Here is a 962-nt window from a genome sequence, read left to right as displayed (position 1 = left end):
AAATTAATAAAATCAGAAATGAAAAAGAAGACATAACAATGAAATATATCTTAAAATAATTATTCTGTTTGTTGAATATTAACAGTTGAAAATATTAAAATCATGTTCTACAAACATGGAAATATTATTGATAATTTTTCTCACTGTGCTTGAAATTAGCATTTTCTTAATGTTTAACTTCAAAGAGTTTTTGCTACTTTGAAATTTTTAAAATATATGTAGTGATAAAATAATTTCTCTCCTAGAAACACTGATAATCTTTTTTTAAGTAAACTGATTGCTAGACAATGTACACAGATATATAGTGTGTTTTAAATACTCTCTCATTATGACAGGTGGTATCGTATAAGGGCTTTTGAATATACTTAATGATTCATTTTTAATATTTTATGCTCTTTTACTATCCTTAATTCCCAAAGAATTAAATATTTTGCATGTTTTGAAACAATTTAGTATTCAACATTATATATAGGATCCTCAGTTATGGATAGTATTAAATATTCATTAATTATATTTTTAGGGTATGAAAGATATGAATATAAAAGTTGAACAAATTTTTATGTATTATCTGATTCTCAAAATACCCAATATTATTAATATGTTTGATGTATAAAATGTATTTAAATAAAAAAATTAAGAAAAAGAAAAGAAAAAGATCTGGATCACAGGTGTACCCTCCATTTCTAGATTGTAGTTCATTCCAGATGCAGTCAAGTTGATGACAGGAAATAGCTGTCATAGCCTACTCCATACGTGTGACAAAGCATGTGAGACTACACAGATCCCTGGCCCAGGGGAAAAAACAAATACTATTGTTTTGCTAAATGAACATTACAATAAAGTGACTCCTAATGACGGTCTAACATACCCATGGATCCAAGCACTGCTTAGCCCTCATTGAACTTCTCACTGTCAGTGAGAATTAACACAGAGACCTACAACTGGACAGTGTGCAGAGAGTG

Source organism: Mus pahari, chromosome 13 (genome assembly GCF_900095145.1).
Source record: "Mus pahari chromosome 13, PAHARI_EIJ_v1.1, whole genome shotgun sequence".
Lineage (NCBI taxonomy): Eukaryota > Metazoa > Chordata > Mammalia > Rodentia > Muridae > Mus > Mus pahari.
The sequence above is the reverse complement of the archived record's forward strand: the minus strand, read 5'-3'. Positions refer to the sequence as shown.